Below are 23042 nucleotides of genomic sequence, written 5' to 3' on the forward strand. Positions count from 1 at the left end.
TCTGTGTGAGCCATCTGTGCAGAGGGCCGTCTGTGTGAGTCATCTGTGCAGGCAGGGAAAGTCTGTGTGATGCTGGGTACACACCATGCGTTTTCCCGCTTGATCCGCGGGTCGATCAGGATCGATTCGACTATTTCCGGCATGCTCGATTCGGGCATCGATTGTTCCTGCCATCGATTTGCATGTTAAGTATGCAAAATCGACGGCAGGAACAATCAAAGCCCGAATTGAGAATGTCGGAAATACTCAAATCGATCCCGATCGACCCGCGGATCGAGCGGGAAAACGCATAGGGCTTGATACACAAAAGAGTGCTAACTGTTAGCATGGCCGTTTTCGCGTGTATTTTTGCGTTTTGCGCACAATTTAACGTTTTTGCGTGCAAACGTGAATTTTTGCGCAAAACATCAACGATTTTGCGTGTAAATGATAACGATTTTGCGCAATAACTTTTAATTGCACGCAAACGCGAAAATTCATGCGAAAACGTCCATGCTAACAGTTAGCACTCTTTTGTGAATCAAGCCCATGGTATGTACCCAGCATGAGTCATCTGTGTGAGTCATCTGTGCGAGTCATTTGTGCAGGCAGGGAAAGTCTGTCTGAGTTGTCTGGGTGAGTCATCTGTGCAAAGAGCTATCTGTGCAAGTCATCTGTGCAGGGCAAAAGAGAGATATCGCCACACTGCTCTACTGTACCGCTCAATGGGCGGCGGTAATTTACCGACCTGGGAAAATCTTTATGAATTAGCACACAGACCGGGAAAATATGGAGCGCGGTATTTTCCCGACAAGATTTTTTTTATCGCACTGCTTTTTATGAATCGAGGCCATAATAGGCTAAGTGCCTCAACCTTCAAGCAAGAAGAAGAAGTATCGCCCTGCCCCCAGAGCCGGGCCAAGCAAGAAGAAGTAGCGCCCTGCCCCCAGGGGTGGTCCTACACTTGCTGCCGAGCTGGAGGGGGTAGTGGGCAGGAATGGTTGGACCCCCCCTTCCTTCACCTGGGTCCCCCATCTGTGCTCCTCCTCTAGCTTAAGTTCTATGGAAAACAAAAGTTTGCCTTCTTGGAACAGATTTTTAATTTCCTTGGGGCTTGGCTGCCCCTCCCCTTCCGAGACCCCCCAATCCATGGACCATGCGGGCTGGTATAGTCAGGGTGCGGAGCCCCACCCGGCCGGTGCTCCGCATTCTGGCTATCCCAGCCTGCATGGGGGACAAGGGGTTAAAGAGGTCTGGGAGGGGGGACCCCACGTCGTTTTTTTTTTTATATTTCCCACACTCAGAACGAAGTAAGTAAAACTCTTCCCACTTGGGGGAATCTATGAAAATAATACACTATTGTTACCTGTGCAAAAAAACCTGACATTTTCCGCATTTAAAAGACATTTTTGCCCTTGAAACTTAAACATCGATTTTCTCAAAAACTATAAGGTCTTTTTGAAAAAAAAAAATTTCCTCTTATTCCCACTGATCCCCTTAATATACCCTAGGAATTTGGTGTTCCTAAACTTTAAGCAGGCTTTGCTATTAACCGTTAAAGTCGGCGGGTTTTTAAATGTATACATTTTTACTTTGAAACTTTAACATTGATTTTCTCAAAAACTATAAGGTCTTTTTGAAAAAAAAAATTTTTCCTCTTATTCCTCCTGATCTCCTTAATATATTCTCCAAATTTGAGGCTCTTAGCATTTAAGGGGGCTTTGCTATTAACCCTTAAAGTCGGCGGCTTTTTTATACTATATGGAGCGTTACGGTTTAACGCGAAATTACGGTAGCGTTTAATGCGAAATTACGGCATGAACAAATAACCATTGTAATGCGAAAATTACGCTTACGCGAAATCCTTCTTCATTACGATTATGTACTTACGGCCATAATTGTAATTACACTAATTACGCGAAATTTCGCGAAATCGTAATTCGGTCATTACGCTCATCTCTACCGAGAGGTACAGACTAACCAGCTAGCTCATGGTGAACCAGAACTCATTGGAGTGTGTGAGGGGCTACAATGGTCCTAAAAGCCCCCTTACTAAAATGTTATGGAAAACAAAAGTTTGCTTTCTTAGAACAGAAAGAATTTGCGATAATTTAGGTTGGAGTGAGCTTGAGATGTCTCCCAGTGCATCACTGCTGAATATATGCAAATTAACCATTGTTGCCCTTAGAAGCCAAATACTCCTCCAGAACTGCTGGAATGCAGTGTTTAACTTCTAAGGGCAACAATGGTTAATTTGCATATATTCAGCAGTGATGCACTGGGAGACATCTCAAGCTCACTCCAACCTGAATTCTCGCAAATTGTTCTTAAATTTCCTTTAAGAGTTAAAAGTAAATAAACACACAAACACATAGAAAAAGTATTTTAATTGAACAAAAAACATAACCACGAAAAAAGTCCTTTAATATTCTTAATTAACCGTTAATACTTACCTGTCCCTTTAAATAAATGATCCCTCGAAATATCCTCGGAAATGTTCTATCAGTTACAATGTAACAAAGTTATTACAATGTAACAACTTTGTTACATTGTAACTACGCCGCACCCGACGTCACTCGCCGCTCACCCGCCGCATACACTTACGCGTCCTTGCAGGACGCTAAGTCCCCGCCGGCTCCCGCTGTCCACCCCGCCCAGATCTGTCACCCACATGTCACCCAGATGTGGGTGACATGTGGGAGAGGCGGGGAGGGCAGCGGAGCCGGCGGGGACTTAGCGTCCTGCACGGAGTCCGGACCCGACAGAGCTCTGAGCTATATAGCTCAGAGCTCTGAGAAGCATCTTTGTATTTGGGCTCCAAGGAGCCCCATTGGTCCTTAGCAGACCAATGGGGTTCCTTCAAATCAGAAGGAACCCCATTGGTCTGCTAAGGACCAATGGGGCTCCTTGGAGCCCAAATACAAAGATGCTTAGAGAGCTCTGAGCTATATAGCTCAGAGCTCTGTCGGGTCCGTGCGGCGGGTGAGCGGCGAGTGACGTCGGGTGCGGCGTAGTTACAATGTAACAAAGTTGTTACATTGTAATAACTTTGTTACATTGTAACTGATAGAACATTTCCGAGGATATTGCGTGGGATCATTTATTTAAAGGGACAGGTAAGTATTAATGGTTAATTAAGAATATTAAAGGACTTTTTTCGTGGTTATGTTTTTTGTTCAATTAAAATACTTTTTCTATGTGTTTGTGTGTTTATTTACTTTTAACTCTTAAAGGAAATGGGTAAGGGGTACAAGTACCTCTATACTCATTTCTCCTGGGAGGGGGGGTGGGCGTCTGGGGGACCCCTTTTTAAAGGGGACTCCCAGATTCCACCATGAACCCCCCACCCAGGAAATCGCGGCCTCCACCTCCACCGTCCATCGGAGGTGGAGAAGAGCCCCTTGTCCTTGGATTGGACAAGGGCTCAGAGGGGGAGGGGAAAGCTTGGCTGCCCCTCCCCTTCCGAGACCCCCCAATCCATGGACCATGCGGGCTGGTATAGTCAGGGTGCGGAGCCCCACGCGGCCGGTGCTCCGCATTCTGGCTATCCCAGCCTGCATGGGGGACAAGGGGTTAAAGAGGTCTGGGAGGGGGGACCCCACGTCGTTTTTTTTTTTATATTTCCCACACTCAGAACGAAGTAAGTAAAACTCTTCCCACTTGGGGGAATCTATGAAAATAATACACTATTGTTACCTGTGCAAAAAAACCTGACATTTTCCGCATTTAAAAGACATTTTTGCCCTTGAAACTTAAACATCGATTTTCTCAAAAACTATAAGGTCTTTTTGAAAAAAAAATGTTCCTCTTATTCCCACTGATCCCCTTAATATACCCTAGGAATTTGGTGTTCCTAAACTTTAAGCAGGCTTTGCTATTAACCGTTAAAGTCGGCGGGTTTTTAAATGTATACATTTTTACTTTGAAACTTTAACATTGATTTTCTCAAAAACTATAAGGTCTTTTTGAAAAAAAAAATTTTCCTCTTATTCCTCCTAATTTCCTTAATATATTCTCCAAATTTGAGGCTCTTAGCATTTAAGGGGGCTTTGCTATTAACCCTTAAAGTCGGCGGCTTTTTTATACTATACGGAGCGTTACGGTTTAACGCGAAATTACGGTAGCGTTTAATGCGAAATTACGGCATGAACGAAACGCGAAATTTCGCGTTGAAAATTACGCTTACGGTATTTTCAATTACGATTTTAATGGCAATTTCGCTACGCTAATTTCGCATCGTAATCGCAAATTTCGCATGCGTAATTATAGTAATGCGAAATTACGAAAATTTCGGCTCAACTCTACCTCTCGGTGTTACAAGACCTACTCCATAGAGCCAAATTAATCCATGCCATGCACTGATGAAGAGCAAATAATCCAAAACAGTCTGTATGCATGTTGGATTATTATGGTTCTGTACAAATTAACAAGCTGACACATCATTGCTTTCCAGCGGTTCTGGAGGTGTGTTTAGCTTTTAAAAGCAACAATAGCTTATTCGCATATATTCAGCAGTGATGCACTGGGAGACATCTCAAGCTCACTCCAACCTGAATTATTGCAAATCTATCTAATATATATATATATATATATATATATATATATATATATATATATATATATATATATATATATAGGCCTCAATTCATAAAGCATTACCGCATACGATAATGCTGAAAACAGCAGACATTCCCGAGCACTTAGCAATAATTCATAAAGGCTGTTACCACATGAAAAGCTACAATTATCGACCAGAGTGATAAATTACCGGCTTGGCTGCAGTAACCTCCAACACATCAGTAAATTGTCAGCAAATGTCAATACATAAAGGCTTCAACAAGTGGTAAACCTGACGATAGTTACCGACACCTCTGGTGAGGTGTTAATGCAAAGTGCAGGGAGCCGTCTGTGTGAGCCATCTGTGCAGAGAGCCGTCTGTGTGAGTCATCTGTGCAGGCAGGGAAAGTCTGTGTGATGCTGGGTACACACCATGCGTTTTCCCGCTTGATCCGCGGGTCGATCAGGATCGATTCGACTATTTCCGACATGCTCGATTCGGGCATCGATTGTTCCTGCCATCGATTTGCATGTTAAGTATGCAAAATCGACGGCAGGAACAATCAAAGCCCGAATTGAGAATGTCGGAAATACTCAAATCGATCCCGATCGACCCGCGGATCGAGCGGGAAAACGCATAGGGCTTGATACACAAAAGAGTGCTAACTGTTAGCATGGCCGTTTTCGCGTGTATTTTTGCGTTTTGCGCACAATTTAACGTTTTTGCGCGCAAACGTGAATTTTTGCGCAAAACATCAACGATTTTGCGTGAAAATGATAACGATTTTGCGCAATAACTTTTAATTGCACGCAAACGCGAAAATTCATGCGAAAACGTCCATGCTAACAGTTAGCACTCTTTTGTGAATCAAGCCCATGGTATGTACCCAGCATGAGTCATCTGTGTGAGTCATCTGTGCGAGTCATTTGTGCAGGCAGGGAAAGTCTGTCTGAGTTGTCTGGGTGAGTCATCTGTGCAAAGAGCTATCTGTGCAAGTCATCTGTGCAGGGCAAAAGAGAGATATCGCCACACTGCTCTACTGTACCGCTCAATGGGCGGCGGTAATTTACCGACCTGGGAAAATCTTTATGAATTAGCACACAGACCGGGAAAATATGGAGCGCGGTATTTTCCCGACAAGATTTTTTTTATCGCACTGCTTTTTATGAATCAAGGCCATAATAGGCTAAGTGCCTCAACCTTCAAGCAAGAAGAAGTAGTATCGCCCTGCCCCCAGAGCCGGGCCAAGCAAGAAGAAGTAGCGCCCTGCCCCCAGGGGTGGTCCTACACTTGCCGCCGAGCTGGAGGGGGTAGTGGGCAGGAATGGTTGGACCCCCCCTTCCTTCACCTGGGTCCCCCATCTGTGCTCCTCCTCTAGCTTAAGTTCTATGGAAAACAAAAGTTTGCCTTCTTGGAACAGAAAGAATTTGCGAGAATTCAGGTTGGAGTGAGCTTGAGATGTCTCCCAGTGCATCACTGCTGAATATATGCAAATTAACCATTGTTGCCCTTAGAAGTTAAACACTGCATTCCAGCAGTTCTGGAGGAGTATTTGGCTTCTAAGGGCAACAATGGTTAATTTGCATATATTCAGCAGTGATGCACTGGGAGACATCTCAAGCTCACTCCAACCTAAATTATCGCAAATTCTTTCTGTTCTAAGAAAGCAAACTTTTGTTTTCCATAACATTTTAGTAAGGGGGCTTTTAGGACCATTGTAGCCCCTCACACACTCCAATGAGTTCTGGTTCACCATGAGCTAGCTGGTTAGTCTGTACCTCTCGGTGTAACAAGCCCTACTCCATAGAGCTAAATTAATCTATGCCATGCACTGATGAGGATCAAACAATCTGAATCAGGCTGTGCATCGCCGCTCGGCCTTTTGGCTTAGACCAAGTGTGTCTGTATTTGGTTCTGAGTCAGGAGGCTTAGTGGGGGGTCTCCTTTTGGGGGCCCCGGGAACATCAGAGGGGTGAAGGTCGTCTAGCTGGTTGCTACGATGATGGAGCCCAGGAGAACGCCACTGCGCAATTCTGTGCGAATTCAGGTGGATAAGGAGGCGGTGAAGGAAATCGGTCTGAAGACGGTCTGTGTCGATGTGCTGCTGGATATCCTAGACCTACAGGTAACAGAGATCTATGCCATTCAGGAGTTTGTGGAATTGGGCACTTATGATCTTTCTCTTTATACCGAGGAGAAATGCACTGTGTGAAAATTGGAAGAAGCTGGTTCTGGAGGGGACTTATCCTGTGCTGCAGAAGATCCAGATCACTCCCATGTTTGACCCTGGGGTGAAGTATTTGACTGTCCATTGTTTGAACCCGTTTATGGAAGTGCACACAGTGAGGACCTTTTTGAAGCAATATTGTGAGGATATTGGTAATGCTGAGAAACTGTATAACCCTTATAAGATGTATCGGAGTAAGATCAAGTTTAAGGTGGTTTTGAAGAAAGACTCTGATGGGTACGGTGGCACTGTGCACCCTCCGGCTGCCTTTACCGTGGCAGGTGAGAGATGCACGGTGTACTACCAGGGGCAGCCGAAGTATTGCCGATATTGTTTCCTATATGGCCATTTCAGGGACCAGTGCCCCAATAAGGCAGCCTGCCGCATTTGTAGGCTGAAGGGACACATGGCCTCTGCGTGCCCGGCCCCCCGTGTGTGTGATCTCTGCGGGTCGGCCGAGCACATGGCACGAGACTGTAAGATGAACAGGGGGAGGAGCTTATTCTCCTACGCTGAGGTGGCTCGGGAGAGCCGTAATATGTTTGCTGGCTGGGGTGCTAATACCACCGGGCGCTCTGTGCTGGCTGCTGCTGCTGATGTGTTACGTGCTACTGATACTGTACCTGATACTGTACCTGATGCTGAGGAGCGGAGGGAGGCGTCCGGGCCGGTGGCAGAGGAGGGCGGAGGTTCTGCCGGCTTGGCGTCTCACGTGACTGCTGCAGAGAGTGGTGGGCGTGGTCAGGAGAGCGGGGCTGCAGCGAATGGGGAGGTGTCTGTGGAGCGTGGGGAGGTGACTGGTGTGGGTGCTGAGAGTGGTGACGTCAGTGAGGTGGTCCCGCTCTCGGCGTCTCTGGATACTGTTGCCGATGTGATTGGGGAGTTGGAGGAGTTGCTGGATGATGCGGCTGTGATGGATGTGACACTGGGTGGTGAGGAGGCGGATGTTGGGCTGCTGGATGTGGAGAGTGAGGAGGGTGATGAGTACAGTGAGGAGGATGGCCGCCAGGAGACTGGGGTGAGTGACGAGCGTGCGGCGGAGGTGACAGCGGCTGTGATTGCGGAGGTGACTGGTGTGGGAGTGGCTGGAGTGATTGTGGGAGTGGCTGGTGAGAGTCCGTGCAGCCAGGCGGATCTGTTTGCGGAAGATGGGAATGTGACGGCTGAGGAGTCCGTGGGTGATGATTCTTGTGTTCAGGCTGTGGAGCGAATGGAGGAGGAGACTCGTGGAGAGAGAGTGAGCGGAGCTGCACCGGCAGATGGTGACGTGTCTGGGGAGGAGGAGCCGGTGGGTGACGCTACTTGTGTGCAAGCCGTGCTGCGGGAGGAGGAGGAGGAGGCCCTGGCACGGAAAGTGGCTGTGCAGAGTGGGTCCGGTGTTGGGAAGACTGCAGAGGTGATTGCGGGGGTGAGTGAGGGGCAGGGGGTCACCCAGGAGCGGGGGAGACGGCGGGAGGAGGCGGGTCAGCCAGAGAGGAGGGAGGAGTCAGTATGCAAAGGTAAGGTGAGCAGTGGGATGGGCAGCGGGAAGGTGCAGAGTAGCCGAGCTGGGAGTAGTAGTTCCTCAGGAGTGGGGGGTGTGGCCAAGGTGCAGAAGAAGCAGAGTGCGGTGTTGCTGCCGAAGGTAGTAGGTTCTGGTGAGGTAAAGGAGGCACGGGGGGGAGAGGAGCCCATAGATTGGGGTGCAGAGATGGATAAAAAGGAGGAGCAGGATAAGATGGAGTGGGAGAAGCAGAAGTCAAGGATGAGGCATGGAGGGAGGGGGAGGCTGAGGAAGGAGGAGGAAAGCAGAGTAGGAGGGGGTAAGAAGCTGAAGTTGGGGGTAGGGAGTGCTCCAGAGGTGCCCCTGTCACCTAATCCGTATGTTGTACTGGAAGATTCGGATGATGAGATGGAAGTTCAGGTGGAAGATGCTGGGCAGCCGGATAGCCCTGCTCCGCAGCCCAGGCGATGTGTTGCAGCGTCTGGGAGAGAAGGAGGTGATCAGATTGTGTTATTGGAACATAGTATACCGAATGTGCGGCTTGAAAGGCAGTATTATGAGCCACTTGAGAGGGACTGTGTGATACAGACTAGAAGTTGTGCTAAAGAGATTGTGAAGGTGGTGGAAGAGACGAATAAGTTGTGGAATAGTATGTCGGATAATGTTGCTTTACGCATAATGATTGCAGTGAGAGAGATACTTGGAGAAGATACTGCTATAACAGCGAGGAGGTTCGGTTTCCCATTGTGGCTTGTAAGAAGGATGCAGGTGTATCATTATAATTTGTCAGATTATCGTCAGGATGATATGACCGTGAGGTTAATGGGTTACTATGTGTCTAAACAGGAAAGAGTGTGGGGAAGATTAATTTCTGGAGAATATTGATTTTTTACGACCCAAGAAAAAGATTATAAAAATAAATGCCATATGATGATTGGACTGATTCCTCTTTTAGGGGGCATTTATGTCTCTATGGAGAGATTAAGACTAATCTGAGGTAAAAAAAATTAAAAAAAAAAAAAAAATCTGAAACAGTCTGTATGCATGTTGGATTATTATGGCTCTGTACAAATTAACTAGCTGACACATCATTACATTCCAGTGATTCCGGAGGTTTGTTTAGCTTTTAAGGGCAAAAATGATTAATTTGCATATATTCAGCAGTGATGCACTGGGAGACATCTCAAGCTCACTCCAACCTGCGTTATCACAAATTATTTCTGTTCTAAGAAAGCAAACTTTTGTTTTCCATAGCATCTTAGTAAGGGGGCTTTTAGGACCATTGTAGCCCCTCACACACTCCAATGAGTTCTGGTTCACCATGAGCTTGCTGGTTAGTCTGTAGCTTAAGTTCAGCAGCAGCTTCCGCTATTAGTAAGAGGCAGCGGGCGGGGATGACTCACCTCTTATGCGTTCCAGCGTGAGTTCCACTGCCGTCACTTCCTGCAATGCTGTCCACTTACAATACAGTGGGCGGCACCCACCACTGTGCCCAATACCCCCTTCCTGCCCGCTACCCCCTTATGCGGCGTATGCTACGCTGCGGGTCGGCTAGTGTAAAATAATGAGTGTGAACTGCAGTGGAGACTGGACATAGGGGCTGTTTCATGAAGTGACCTAAATCCAGGGAGGCACGTTACACGTGGGCGTGCAGCGTATCGCTCCTTCCCTAGTTATGCGCATTGGTTACATAGCAACACATGCTCCTTTAAATGCCAGCCGCTGTTGTGAAGTATCATCACCGCGATATTTTACTAGCATGGCCACTAATATGTTAAAATGAACCTTAACCCTGGTACATAAAAAAAAGTTTCACTTACCCTGGGCCTTCCCCAAGCCCCCTGCAGCCGACCTGTGCCTTCGGCGACAGACGTACTGCACCTGCGCAGGACGCGCTTGATGATGGCAAGAAAAAGAGAAATATGCGTGGCCGGGGGTCAACTCTCAGTTGGCTGCAAACGAAACGAACCCGCAGTCGGGACCAGAGGACACTTGAGGATCGGCAAGGGCACAGGACGGCTGCAGGGGTCTTGGGGAAGCCCCGGGTAAGTACATTTTTTTGATGTACCAGGGTAAAGGTTTAATTTAAGTAACTAAAGAAGGCACGCTATGATGCACAACCGTGTGCAATGTGCCTCCCTGAATTTAGCTTGCGGTACTGTCATGTGTAACCCTCTAAAAGAGGGTCCCAAAAGTTTTGCTAATGTATTTCTATGTGTGAGGTAACTTTAGTATCTAAGACTAAGTTTTGCCTTAGATGCTCGCCTGTGGAACTAAAACAGCGCATGGGAAAGGAGTGGAGGCGCTGTAATGGTCGCATAGACTGTTGCAAGGCGACCAAAGCACACAGAGCAGTGGAACTTTCCAAAAGCCCCGTGCGACCTGTCGGAAGCTACAGCGCAGGCGCGGAGGAGCAGAGCTAGAAGGGTGTAGCCGGAGGGAACTGGCCAGAACCAGCCAGAGCATGCCAGAGAGGAGAGGATAGAGGAACTTAAGAAAAAGTTAGGAGGCGGCGGAGAGAGCGGGGAGGAGGCCACGAGGACAACAGCCGTAGCAGTCACCCCAGAGACTAAGAGGGGACCCGGCGGCCAGAGACCCGACGGAGAGACAGCAGCAACCAGGCCAGACAGTGACCGGAGGCCAGAGGCAGCGTACACAGAGCAAATCCGAGCTAGCCCAGACAGGAAGGAAATCCGGCAGTCAGATGAGTATGGGCCCTAGAGCCAACTACAAGTACAGTGTGTGTTCAGTTAGTAGCCAGTGTCCAGTGGAGGCTTGCTGAGATAGAAATATAGCAACCCAGAACCTGGATGTAATGATCGCTGCTGCAGCAGCTATTACTGGAAGTAGTAGTGCTGCAGCTCAGGCAGTTCTGATCTATTTCCATGCAAGCTGCATAGATTTGTCTGTCTTTCCCTGCTGTCAGCTTGTGACTGATTATCATTCACCTGTGTGGGAATCTGCATGTCTGCTCCCATTGGATGACCTCAGTATAAAGATCTGCTTCCTGCAGGGTTTCCTTGGGTTTTCATAGCTTCAGCTTAAGCCTGCCTTGCTGTCGCTTTAGCCCCCGATCGTGTTTCTTGTTCTAAAGATACTTTGCTGGTTTTGAATCATATATTGGTTCATTGCCAATATATATGCATACCAGCACGTTTATTATTTTCCTTGTATTTGTGTTACGTGATACATCAGTGTCGCTGATGTATACGTACACGAACTGTTTATATCCTGTGTTCAGTTAGTCAGTTTTCCAGCACGTTTTGGTAGTTTGCGCGTACCGTGAACACCCGTGCTGAGCTAGTTATCCTGTTCCTGGTCCTGTTTGTGGATTGCGCTCATCTCTGCGAAGAGATAACGAATCCTTCTGAATCCTGTTCTGTTACCGTTTGTGGATTGCGTTCATCTCTGCGAAGAGATAGCGAATCCTTCTGAGTCCTGTTCCCTGTATTACTCCATTCCTAGTCAGCGTTCCTGCTTATGTCATATATCGGTTCATTGCCGATATATACATATGTTAGTCAGACGTTACAAATAGTTTCATTGATAGCTGTAATTGTAATACGCTAGGAAGACATACTTATTGTATATTTATCTGTGTTACGTTTATCTATCTTAATCCTGCTATTTTCTGACTGTCCTGTCCTGTCTTTGTGAGGCACGCCATCGCCGCAGCGCATTGGCTGCCTCATTCCAGTCTGTCTGGTTTTGGACGCTTGCTGTCGTTAAGTAGCCGCTAGCTAGCAAGCGTTCATTCTGTCTACCTGTCCTGATCTCCTCAGTTCTGGTTTGTGCGCTCAGCGCTACTTTGCGCTGAGACGTTATTACGAAAGCATTGTTTGTGGCTGTCAGATCTGCACCGGCTCTGTGCGCCACAATCTCCTATTGGAGTCAGTCCTCCCCTCCACTATACTAGGGATAGCCTGTTTTCTGGTGCTAGTGTGTGTACCTCCTCCACGCTAGCTCATGCGTTGCATGCTGACTGTGGAGAATACACCACCAAGCCTTACATTATGAAAACCCCATTACCAATCCCCATTGTGGGGGGATTCCCAGAAAGTATGACACTGTCAATTATGGTTCCTGTTCCTTTAAGAAATTTGAAGAACTTATCTCTGAAACAGAAAATGAGTTTTTCTCTGAATGTGCCAGGTTCCTGACCAATCCTGATCTCCAAGCGACTCCTGTTTCAACCTGGGCACTCCAACTAAGTTATATTTTGTTTAAAGGGGAATTATTCCAGTGGGCATTTGATGTTCTCAATCATTCCGATTTGAAAGAGAGACCACTGGAATTTCTAGCGTTTGTGATCCATAACTGGTTGCGCATAGATCCATTGCCTTTTCCTCTTAATGAATTCCTGGCAGCAGGTCAATCAGCTACTCCTTCAATTGCTTGCAAAAATGTTCAGCAAGCAGAAAGTGTTACTGATAATTTTCCTGCAGCCTTGAATAAATCACCAAGAACAGCAGGGAAAACAGCAGGGTCTAAGGCCAAACGCAAACGTTCTAAGAAACGTGTCCGATCTGCAGAGTCGTTATCCTTAGCGACTGAGACCTATAATGAGATTCTGCCATTAACAGATAATTAAATGCAATTGTCTTTCAGGAGAGTTAAATGGACTTATGAAACTACTAATGAACTTTCCTCCCTGGCTAGGGAAAATAAAGATTTTTGTTTAAAAGAATTATCTGAGTATGATTATGAGGAGATATTACAGAGTATTGAACAAATCAACTTATTTGTGAAGCAAGGAAAGTTTGCATACACTACAGTTCAGCACTTGCTACAGGTATTGGAGATTCTTAGGAATAAGGAATCTGCCAATCACCTGCTAATTAACCCAATATATGTCCCTGCTACAATCATATCTGCAAACCATGATCTGCCTGTTAAGTATGCTTGGAATCCTCCATTTGAGAAAGGAGAGATGGAAGCTCTGGTCAATGAATGGAAGAATGATTCAAGTTCATTTTGTCAATTTTACAGTGCAAAAAGTGAATTAGTATTGAATGCATGCATTAAGTCTGCCTATAACCTAATAAAAACTGGTGTGTGTGGGTATGACTTTGTGGCTCCATTGATTGATGTGTGGGAACTGATTTTGGATGATTTTTATGTGACTCCGAATTCGCAAATTTGGCGTTCTGACCCGCCTGCTTCAGCACCTTTGGCTGATTCAGCAGGTGATTCGGAGCTCTTTTTGTGTGAAATTGAAGTTCCTGCAATTCCACCCTGTACCATGGATAACTCAGTGTTACTTCCCAGTAAAACAGAAGCCACTGATACATTCTTAACCTTGCCCTGCGTAAATTTCTCAGCAGAGAATCCAGAGGTCCTGCTGACTTCCGAGTCCAGCCTAGCCAGTACTCATGACTCTTTGTTTAGTGAAACAGACACCAGAAAAATCTTGCCTGTCTCTGCAAACACTTCTGCAGAAATTACCTGTGTTAATAAAGTTCAACTCCTGTCTGATCCAGCAGATGCCAATAGATGCACTACATCAGTTTCCGAGTCCCAGCAATCCTGTCTAGTAAACTCAGAACCCCAGCATCTGAATTTTCCAATTTTACAAATGAATGGTGATTCAGATGCGCAAACATTGTGTCTTGATCTTCCTGTTTCTACACCTCGCTCTAGTTTCGTGAATAGCTCAGAGCATCTGCTCTGTGAACCTGAAATCGCAGAATTATTACCTTGTTCAGAAAATGTTCCAATAAATTTGCCCTGTACCATGAATTGTGCAGTAGATCAATCCAATGAAACTCAGGTCACAGAATCATTATGCTGTCCAGCAGGTGCTTCCATGGTTTTGCCCTGCAATATGGACTGTTCAGTGATCCTGTCCAGTGAAGCTGTGGTCGCAGAGTCTTATGCTTCACCCAGTACTTTGGATATTTCAAACCCTCTAGCAGAAGGGTCTGAGGCACTGCTTACCTCAGTTGGTGTTGCAGTAATATTCACTTGTCTAGCAGCTGTTTTGGAATTACAGTCTGCTCTAATAAAACTTGATGAATTTCTGTCCAGCAAAGCAGAAGCCATTGAAATATTGTCCTCGTCAGCAAGTGTGTTAGATACCTTGCCCTGTACACAGTCTGATTTAACCAATGTTGAGTCCCTCTCCAGTGTTGTAACAGCCGAGGAACTCCAGCCCTGTCCTCTGAATGTTTCAGAAGTCTTGCCCTGTAACATGGATAATTCTGATTCTCTGGTCAAAATAATAGAAATCTCAGAATTTCAGTCCGGTCTGATGAGTGTTCCTGAAACCCAGCCCTGTATCCTGAAAGATTCTGGTTCTCTGGCCGCTGTGGCAGAGGTTCCAGAGTCCCTTTCCTGTCCAGGGAATTCCTCAGTTTTGCCTAGTCCAGTGGGGGCTGCTGCAATACTGACTTGTTCTGCAGCGCCTCATGAGCTCCAATCCAGTGTATTAAATGAGTCTCTGTCCAGTCCAGAGGTAGTTGTGGAGTCCCTATCTGGTTCAGTGCATACATCAGAAGATTTGTCCTGTCTTGGTAGTGCCCCTGAATCTGATTTGTTACTGACTTTGCTGGAATCAGCGACATCTAAGTCTGATCCAGCATTCTCGTGTAAAAGTCCAGTAGTTGCGAAGTTTAGTCATGATGATTTTTTTTTGGCCAGTCCTGGCTTTGGTCCTGTCTTGGCTGACCCTGAGGCTCACAGTTCCTTGACATGCCCAGAGGTTTCTCTTGTGCCGGTGTGCCCAGATGTTCTTTGTGTGCCAGAATGCCCAAGTGTGTCTAAGGTGTTAGCGTGCTCTGTTGCTTCCTTAGTGGGAACACGTTCTGATGTTGCCAGTCTGCCTGCATGCCCAGAGATGGTTCTGGTCCCTGAAAGCCCTGATATTGATGTTTGTCCTTGTGGCCCTGACTCGGGAATTGCCCTAGGTTCCATAGGGGTTCTTGATAGTTCTCCATGTGAGCCTAAGGGGCATTCTGACCTATGGGGATCTCTTTGGAGCTTCAAGGTGTTCTGGGAGGTCTCTGAGAAAACTTGTCCTGGTGCCTTGGACTGGTTCAACAGTGGGTTTTGTCTTGGTAAAGACAGTACCGGTGGGCATTGCAAAGGCTTTGGCGTTTCTGAACGGTTCCTGGAAGGCGGTGGGTATCGCTCAGGGAATTTCGGAGGGCTTTCTTCTGGAAATCATGGTTCTGATGGGTGTCACACTGGGGCTTGTAGTACTGATGGGCATGGTTCTGTAGGTTCTGGTTCTGATGGGTCCAGTCTTGTGGGGACTGATTCTGGAATTCGGTCTTGCCGGGCTGTCCCGGTCATCATGAATTATCAGTCAGACTGTTTTGTTGGGAATTTCAGTTTTGAAAAGCGTCTGGAATCCGCTTTTAAAGGCGGGGGTACTGTAATGATCGCTGCTGCAGCAGCTATTACTGGAAGTAGTAGTGCTGCAGCTCAGGCAGTTCTGATCTATTTCCATGCAAGCTGCATAGATTTGTCTGTCTTTCCCTGCTGTCAGCTTGTGACTGATTATCATTCACCTGTGTGGGAATCTGCATGTCTGCTCCCATTGGATGACCTCAGTATAAAGATCTGCTTCCTGCAGGGTTTCCTTGGGTTTTCATAGCTTCAGCTTAAGCCTGCCTTGCTGTCGCTTTAGCCCCCGATCGTGTTTCTTGTTCTAAAGATACTTTGCTGGTTTTGCATCATATATTGGTTCATTGCCAATATATATGCATACCAGCACGTTTATTATTTTCCTTGTATTTGTGTTACGTGATACATCAGTGTCGCTGATGTATACGTACACGAACTGTTTATATCCTGTGTTCAGTTAGTCAGTTTTCCAGCACGTTTTGGTAGTTTGCGCGTACCGTGAACACCCGTGCTGAGCTAGTTATCCTGTTCCTGGTCCTGTTTGTGGATTGCGCTCATCTCTGCGAAGAGATAACGAATCCTTCTGAATCCTGTTCTATTACCGTTTGTGGATTGCGTTCATCTCTGCGAAGAGATAGCGAATCCTTCTGAGTCCTGTTCCCTGTATTACTCCATTCCTAGTCAGCGTTCCTGCTTATGTCATATATCGGTTCATTGCCGATATATACATATGTTAGTCAGACGTTACAAATAGTTTCATTGATAGCTGTAATTGTAATACGCTAGGAAGACATACTTATTGTATATTTATCTGTGTTACGTTTATCTATCTTAATCCTGCTATTTTCTGACTGTCCTGTCCTGTCTTTGTGAGGCACGCCATCGCCGCAGCGCATTGGCTGCCTCATTCCAGTCTGTCTGGTTTTGGACGCTTGCTGTCGCTAAGTAGCCGCTAGCTAGCAAGCGTTCATTCTGTCTACCTGTCCTGATCTCCTCAGTTCTGGTTTGTGCGCTCAGTGCTACTTTGCGCTGAGACGTTATTACGAAAGCATTGTTTGTGGCTGTCAGATCTGCACCGGCTCTGTGCGCCACAATCTCCTATTGGAGTCAGTCCTCCCCTCCACTATACTAGGGATAGCCTGTTTTCTGGTGCTAGTGTGTGTACCTCCTCCACGCCAGCTCATGCGTTGCATGCTGACTGTGGAGAATACACCACCAAGCGTTACACTGGAGAGGCCAGGCCTGTTCATAGTGCTGTTACTAGAGACTGTGTGCATAGGCCTTAAATATACAGTTGTTGCTGCCAGCTAATGTGAAGGAATCTGCTGCTGATTAAGTGAAGTGTATTGAGTGTGAAGTCTTTCCTGTTACAAGAGACATTATCAGCCTCCATTAAGGTAAAAACCTTGAACATCCACCTGGAATACCCATCGTGTCGGCGGTGGAGGGACCTCTCGAAAATGTGTGCAGGTTTCTGGACCTAGTGTTCAAGCCACTAGTTGAGAGACTTCCCTCCTTTGCTCGAGACACTGGTGAGGCTTTGACCCTTCTGGATGGGTTTCAAGTTCTGCCAAATGACTTGCTAGTGGGTATCGATGTTGAGGCCCTATACACGTCCATACCGCACCATGTTGGTATAGCGGCAATTGAATTCTTCCTTACCGAGGTGGAACAAATGCAAAATGAAAGGAAACAATTCATACTCGAACTATTGGAGATAGTTTTAACCAGAAATTGTTTCAGGTTTGGTGGAAAATTCTACCGCCAGATCAGGGGGACGTCAATGGGGGCGGCGTGTGCCCCTGCATATGCCTGCCTGCACCTCGGCTTCTGGGAGCGGAGCGAGGTGTATAGCAACGTGGCCTTTGGGGTGCACGCCGCCTGTTGGATTCGCTTTATTGATGACGTCTTCCTGGTCTGGCGGGGATCGAGAGGGGACCTTGCGGTCTTCCTGGACCACCTTAATATGAATGATCGTAACATCTCCCTGACTCATGTGGTAGATAGTAAGGAAATTAGTTTCCTGGATCTCATGATCAGAAAGGATGACATGGGCATTTCTACCTGCACATTTAGGAAAGTAGAGAGTGAATTCCGCACCAGGTCAGTGGAAAAAGAACTTCGCTTTATTAAATCACGTACATGACAAGCTAAAATCCATCACCACATGCTGACATGTTTCGGACGTTACACGTCCTTAATCATAGCATGGGTGCAAGTGAACAGGGATGACCCTTAAGTAGGAAAATACCACACCCAAAGTCACATGTTCACAAACCCCACCCACAAACAAAGAGGTGCATACATTAAAAAAAAGGAGAAAATTGAGAAACAGCCTCAATTATATAATCAAATAAATAAAAACATGATATACAATAAAAATGTAAATACATATGATTATACATGGCACAATAATACGCAGCAACTAGCAAATAGTCATCACAAAAAAGAGTAGTGTATACAGGCAGATGTTATTATTGTTGTAATATTGCACTGGTCATAGTCAGGGACGGTAAATCCACATTAGGTAACCAAATTCAGGTCCCATCTGGCATTAAGGCCTCTCGGTGAGCGGGTCCCTAATTTGAAGATCCAATATGCTTCCCGAGTGAGGAGTCGTTTGTACACGTCCCCTCCTCTCGCTGGCATATGGACACGCTCAATACCTTGGAATGAAAAAGAGGACATGTCGCCCAGATGGACAGATCTAAAATGCTTGGCTACATTTGATACCTCCATGGTCACCCACCCGGCACCCCTATAGTGTTCACCTATTCTCTGTCTGAGGTGTCGGGTAGTACACCCAACATACTGTAATTGGCATGAGGAACAAGAGATAAGGTAAACCACAGATTTTGTGTCACAGTTAATGTATTGCTTCATAGAAAAGGTATTTCCGTTGGAAAAGGATACAACAGAACGTGTAGGTCTATGAACAACACAGTACCTACAGGTGGAAAAGTTACACCTATAGGAACCCAAGGTGGTTAACCAACATGGACGCCGAGAACCAGTTGAAAATAAACTAGGGGACAAAATACTTCCCAATGTAGGGGCCCTCCTGCTAGCAAATCTAACTCCTGATTTAAGGATAACGTTAAGAGCTGCATCAGCCTCCAGTACAGGCAGGTACTTTTTCACAATCTGCGTGACCTGTCTAAATTCCTGGCTGTAGGTAGTCACAAAGACTGTTCCACCAGTCGATTGTAACGGTATCTGACGAGAGCCAGGGGCGAGCAACTCTTCCCTGGTCCTCATCAGGGCTCGTTTTTTCCCCCTCTCAATCATCCATCCCGGATACCCCCGCTCCACAAGTCGGGAGCCCACGACACCTAACTCCGCCTGAAGTGCTGAGGCATCAGAGCAATTCCTACGTGCCCGTATTGACTCACCCATTTAGGAAACCGACAGCTGGCAACATGTTATTACATGCCTCAAGCTTTCACCCACAGACTCAGATTCAAGGTATTCCTGTGGGTCAATTCTTGCGTATCCGCAGGAACTGTACAAGAGAGAGTGATTTTGCTTGTGAGGCTGAGGCTATGACAGAAAGATTCCGCCAAAGAGGGTATGATGACCAATTGCTGCATGAGGCCAAGTTAAAAGCAGAGTCTATACCAAGAGAAACCTTGATTAAACGGAAAGAAAAAAGTCTATCTAAAAACAAAGATGACTCGATTCGACTCATTACAAGGTATGGCACCCATTGGAATCAGTTGAGAGGTATCCTATCTCGGCATTGGCACCTGCTGCAGCTGGACCCAAAAATAGCCCGCCTGGTGGGAGATTACCCCAAAATGACGGCTAGAAGGGCACCAAATCTGCGTGACCTCTTGGTGCGTTCTGACTACCAGCCCAAAGTGGCGTTGGCCACAACTATGTGGTTGGGTGAGTCTCGACGCCCCAATGGGATGTATCCGTGTTCAAGCTGCAGTGTGTGCCATTTAGCTGAAAGGGGTGATACATTCTCTGATGCTGACTCAAGACATGAATTCGATATACGGTAATTTATAAACTGTAACAGTAAGTTTGTACTATATATGATCATGTGTCCATGTGGACTAAAATATTGGTTCCATTTTTGCCAAGATAATGCGGAGCGCAAACTGGGGACTGCTGTGGGGTGGGGGGTGCTGCAGTGTGATCAAAACGGCTGGGCAGCCCCTACGCCTTGGTGGGTCCCTGGGCGCCCTAGAAAGAGTAACAGATGTGGAGGTTATGTGTATCTCTCTTTTCGTGGATCCCTGTGATTGGGGTGGACGACACACGGGTGTGACTCCTGGGCGTACTAAAAGTCGGGTTCACACCGTGTGCGTTTCTACCTGGTTACAGTTTTAAAAAATCTCTAAAGATAGTAATCGGCCTGTTGTCCCCTCCGATCTGACTGCCAATGAGTATATAGAAGAGCCATTTGATGCGGTGAAGTGTATAAGGAAAAAAACTATCGGTATCTCTGCTCTGAGAAGCAGTCAGAATTGAAATAGTTAAGATCCTGAATGGCTGTGAGTTGGTGAGCGATAGTCCCACAGCTGCATCATATGTTGCCAGGTAGAATAGGCCAGAATTTTAATAGGATAAGCACCAAGCACGTGACTATATAATGAAAGAGGCTGCAGCCAATCCTGACCAACGTTTGAGAAAGCTCGGAGTTTAGCTGAGCGAAACATGTCACGTGACACGGCCGTCACGATCAGCTGACCGGAACACCAGTGCGGTGTGCACGCTACCTGCAAAGCCTGGCGTCTCTGCAAGTGAATGCCCCCGATAAATGAATTCTTGAGCAGCGGAACTGGGAATTGAGACTATACGCAGGACAACAAGGTGTTTCAAGACACAACCAGCGGTGGTGAGAGCCTGCTGGGCAACACTGTGTAATCGCATCTGTATGTCCGCTTTGCATGGCATGCTTTCTATGTGACTGTGTAACTAAGTCTGCAATCAGAGTTGTGGGAAAACAACACCACTTGAATTAGCTGTGCAAGCTTGACTCTGGAAAACGGGCAATTAAGCTACCGTCAATGCATGTGGTTTGAAGGGCCTGATGGAGGTTGCAGGGCTCTGATGGTACAATCTGAGTGCCAGGCAACCATTTATCCGGATGCTGGTGTAATAACCGATCCAATGCCAATGTCTGCAATTGAAGGAATAGTGAAAACAATGTGGAATGGAAAGCTGCCCTATTAGTTCTTCCTTTGTATCCTCTGCACGATAACCTTCGTTTGGGGCTTTGTTACAATCAAGTGACAATTATCACTACATAGCAAGTCTATTTGAGGTCTGAGACTGCCATTCAAATCCTATGATATAGGGAGTGCTGTCTTAGTAATTGAGGCTGCTTGAATTGTGCTGAAGTTGTGAGTGTATGGAGTCAGCTGACGATTGGGAAACACGGCCGTGTTTTTAAGGGGGGAGAAGGGTAATGTTATGATGGTTGTTCAAGATGTTCTAATAAATTTTTGAAACTGTTTTTGAAGACACCCTCTGCAAGTTTTTTTGTTGTATCCATTAAGTACCCTGCAGAGCTGACACAGCCACCGCTTGCTTTATGCCTGATTCAGAGACAGTGTGCCTATCAAGTCCGTTTCAAGTCAAGAGTTGAAGTTCATGTGTTCTTCTGTGTTATATTCTGAAGAGTTACTGAGAGAGTGATACAAGAAGTGAAACAAAGTGGGATTTATGCATATTACCTGAGTACACCATCCTAAAGAAAGAGGAGATAACTAAGGCCATGATTGTAAAGAGAACCTGTTAGTATTAACCTCCTTGCGAGTTACCCCGAGCTGAGCTAGGGGTAACCCGCCGAGGAGGATTTCTCAGGCCCTGGTGTGCCAATTTGCATAATTTTTTTATTACACGCAGCTAGCACTTTGCTAGCTGCGTGTATCATGTGATCGCCGCATTAGAGGGCCCCCCCCGCGATTCACCGCTACCCGCCGCGTTAGAGGGGCCCCCACGCCGAGACCCCGTGCGTAGCCTGGCCAATCAGTACCAGGCAGCGCTGAGGGGTGGATCGGGACTCCCGTTGATGTCACGACGTCCATGACATCGGTGATGTCATCCAATTGTCGCCATGGGGACGGGGAAGCCCTAAAGGAAATCACGTTCAGAACGTTTCCTTATGGGCATACGCGCTAGCGGCGATCAGAGGGGTGGGAGGGACGCCGCAGGGAGGGGGGCATCATGTAGCTAGCGCTAGGCTAGCTACATGATAGAAAAAATAAATTATGCAAAAAAAAAAACCTTCCCGCAGCCGCAGGGAGGTTAAAGGAGATAAGTGAAAAAGTAGGAGTTGCATTGCGTCTTGTGACATTAAAAGTGTGCTACAGTGAGGAGTGAACTGACCTCTAACCAACATACAGAGTCAACTTACTTGGAGTGCAAGTTTTGGATCAACTCTAAATTAGAGCTCATTCAGCCTAAAAGTCAAAGTGCACTAAAAGAGAGTTATATTGTGGGAGGGTGATTCTGGTGGTATAGCTGGGTGCATTGGTCACTTTATCTTTTATGTTGTTTACTTTTATTTTCCTAACTCTTTTTGATTATCGATCCTCCTCCTAATGTTTACTGGTTTTGTCACAATATTTGTGCTGCTTGGAACTCTGTTGTACACTTTGTTAGTGTATCTATGTTCCCCTTGTCGTCTTATTGTGCTTTGTAAAGCGCTGCGGAATATGTTGGCGCTATATAAATAAAAAATAATAATAATAATTATTTGATTTCTATTTTATTTTGTTTGTTATTTTGAGAGGCCCAGACCAGAGAGGTGTGTTAACTAGTGTAAAGTTTGTGGTGAAATATTAATAAGGGTAAAGAGTATAAGAGATCTTTGAGCAAGGTGAACATCCTTTTGGGATTAACCAACAAACTGTGCAACTATACAGTACCAACTGTCACGAGTTCCCCCAAGGTTGTGCTGAGCAATATAGCTTGGACTTGGTTGCAAGGGACTGAGAACTGTTTAGGAACTGAAATTGCTCAGTAGACCATCCCCTTTCCCAGACCACGCCCCCAACAGTGGTACTGTGGTGTAAACAGGCTGTAAAGTGATTGATTGTTGTACAAGAAGACCTTTGTAGCTCAATTTTGAAATATAATTTGTATGTAACTTAACATTTTTATTCCTCAGCTTTTACCGGTGCACCGGCTGTGAAGACTAGAAGATTGTGTATTTGACCTGTGAAGTGCAAGGTAGGTGTATTGTGTTATTAAAGTGTTACAGGTTGATTGAAGCTACCAGTGACCACCGTTAGGTCGCAAATAAATCTTTGATAATTTCATCTGAGTCAGTGTCTGGTGGATTCCCCTCAGCTGGGGGCTAACGTTTAAATCAGGTTACACATGTAGCTCATGAATCAGCCCCATAGACTTTATAGTGAACCAGGGCCGAAGCACCCTCATGTATTTTACCATATAAATCAGTGGGAACATTAGAGAAAACACCTACCATG

At 46.2% G+C, this 23042-nt stretch overlaps 1 long non-coding RNA gene across 1 annotated transcript in view; it reads left to right on the plus strand.

The window, feature by feature from the left end:
• The window catches only part of LOC137522890 (uncharacterized), a 120145-nt gene that overhangs the window by 29427 nt on the left and 67676 nt on the right, over nucleotides 1-23042 (plus strand). Inside the window, exon 3 of the long non-coding RNA XR_011022479.1 lies at nucleotides 22721-22782. This is a non-coding gene — a long non-coding RNA (uncharacterized lncRNA). The remainder of the gene's footprint in view (nucleotides 1-22720; nucleotides 22783-23042) is intronic.

This window comes from Hyperolius riggenbachi, chromosome 6 (assembly GCF_040937935.1).
Source record: "Hyperolius riggenbachi isolate aHypRig1 chromosome 6, aHypRig1.pri, whole genome shotgun sequence".
NCBI classification, from domain to species: Eukaryota; Metazoa; Chordata; class Amphibia; order Anura; family Hyperoliidae; genus Hyperolius; species Hyperolius riggenbachi.